Here is a 2,268-nt window from a genome sequence, read left to right as displayed (position 1 = left end):
ATGCAGTTTTGGTTCAGAACGCACTGACACTAACACCTGACACTCATATAAGAAAGAATAGGCAAATAAAAATAAAAGCTTGAGAGAGAGGTAAAAGTTTTGATGCAAAAATATCAGGCTGAGCAGCAGAGGGAGACTGGATATGATTCAGTGTGGAGTGGCTGACATGAGGTACTGTCATGATCCTGCTGTCTTTTTCCCTCTTGTGTGTTTTGTCTCCCCCTGTCTGTCACCGGAGTGGAATCAGGAGGGTCATCTTTCCAAACACTTGCAGTAATCACTCACCTGGTCCTCATCAGCAATCTAGCCTCTACTCCTCCCCAGTCTTTTTAAGCCCAGTTCACTCTCTCCCTCACTGCCAGAATCTCCGTTTCCCTCGTGGTTACATACGGCTCACTATTACCTAGCGTTTGCCTTTTTGCTTCCTTCCCTCGTCCCGGCCCTGTCTGATTGTTTCCCCAGGTCTCCAGCCCGCTCCCTCCTGGTCTCCTCCCCGGCCCTGTCTCCCCCGTCTCCAGCCTGCTCCCTCCTGGTCTCCTCTACGGTCTGGTTACTTCGTCTCCACCACCGGTTCAGTCCTTCACTCCACCAGCCTGCACCTCCCGGCTTTCTCCTTGTGTTCTGTTCAATAAACTTTCCATTCAGGTACATATTGAAGAGATGAGTTTTCAGCCTACGCTACATCATAAGACGTGGTTGTGGTGCAAACACCAAAATTATCATATCCAATTCACCTTCTAAATCTTATTGCATAAACACACAGCTGAGAGGGATCTGGTTTGAAACATGGGAGGCGGGGTTCTTTTGTGTGCTGGTGATGTGGGTCGTATAGAACCGAGTGTGGAAACTGCAAAAACTCTAAAGCTACACTGTGAAAAGGTTAGTGTAAATGTATTTTTATTTATTTAATTTATTTACAGTATTATATTACAGATTTTCAATTAGTTTAATTTAAATTACCTCAAACTAATGCAGTTAACTGTTTTACTGATAATTTGTTAGCAATATCTTCCTCTTAAATTCCTCAAATTGCAGCAAAGCATTGTAAACCATCACTTTTTTTCAACCAAAGAAATCACATTTACCAATGACGATGTAGTCAGTTTACACAGGGTTGGATGGTGAACGTTGGTGGACAGCCATTTTCAGGTCTCTCCAGAGATGCTCAATTGGGTTTAAGTCAGGGCTCTGGCTGGGCCATTCAAGAAGAGTCACGGAGTTGTTCTGAAGCCACTCCTTCGTTATTTTAGCTGTGTGCTTACGGCCATTGTCTTGTTAGAAGGTAAACCTTCGGCCCAGTCTGAGGTCCTGAGCACTCTGGAGAAGGTTTTCGTCCAGGATATCCCTGTACTTGGCCGCATTCATCTTTCCTTCGATTGCAACCAATCGTCCTGTCCCTGCAGCTGAAAAACACCCCCACAGCATGATGCTGCCACCACCATGCTTCACTGTTGGGACTGTATTGGACAGGTGATGAGCAGTGCCTGGTTTTCTCCACACATACCACTTAGAATTAAGGCCAAAAACTTCTATCTTGGTCTCATCAGACCAGAGAATCTTATTTCTCTGTCGGGCCACTCTGCCATAAAGCCCCAACTGGTGGAGGGCTGCAGTGATGGTTGACTTTCTAGAACTTTCTCCCATCTCCCGACTGCATCTCTGGAGCTCAGCCACAGTTGATCTTTGGGCTCTTCTTTACCTCTCTCACCAAGGCTCTTCTCCCCCGATTGCTCAGTTTGGCCGGACGGCCAGCTCTAAGAAGGGTTGTGGTCGTCCCAAACGTCTTCCATTTAAGGATTATGGAGGCCACTGTGCTCTTAGGAACCTTAAGTGCAGCAGACATCTTTTTGTAACCTTGGCCATATCTGTGCCTTGCCACAATTCTGTCTCTGAGCTCTTCAGGCAGTTCCTTTGACCTCATGATTCTCATTTGCTCTGACATGCACTGTGAGCTGTAAGGTCTTATATAGACAGGTGTGTGGCTTTCCTAATCAAGTCCAATCAGTATAATCAAACACAGCTGGACTCCAATGAAGGTGTAGAACCATCTCAAGGATGATCAGAAGAAATGGACAGCACCCGAGTTAAATATATGAGTGTCACAGCAAAGGGTCTGAATACTTACGGTTGTGTGATATTTCAGTTTTTCTTTTTTAATAAATCTGCAAAAATTTCAACAATTCTGCGTTTTTCTGTCAATATGGGGTGCTGTGTGTGCATTAATGAGGAAAAAAATGAACTTGCAATATAATGCAAGTTGGCTGCAAT

The 2,268-nt window shown here is 45.0% G+C and overlaps 1 pseudogene; it reads right to left on the bottom strand.

Moving 5' to 3' along the window:
• Positions 1-1,258: 1,258 nt before the first annotated feature.
• Positions 1,259-1,999, bottom strand: LOC139219630 (uncharacterized; annotated as a pseudogene).
• Positions 2,000-2,268: the final 269 nt, after the last annotated feature.

This window comes from Pempheris klunzingeri, chromosome 2, assembly GCF_042242105.1.
Source record: "Pempheris klunzingeri isolate RE-2024b chromosome 2, fPemKlu1.hap1, whole genome shotgun sequence".
Classification (NCBI taxonomy): domain Eukaryota; kingdom Metazoa; phylum Chordata; class Actinopteri; order Acropomatiformes; family Pempheridae; genus Pempheris; species Pempheris klunzingeri.
Note: the sequence above shows the minus strand (reverse complement) of the source record. Positions and strands in the feature narration are given on the sequence as shown.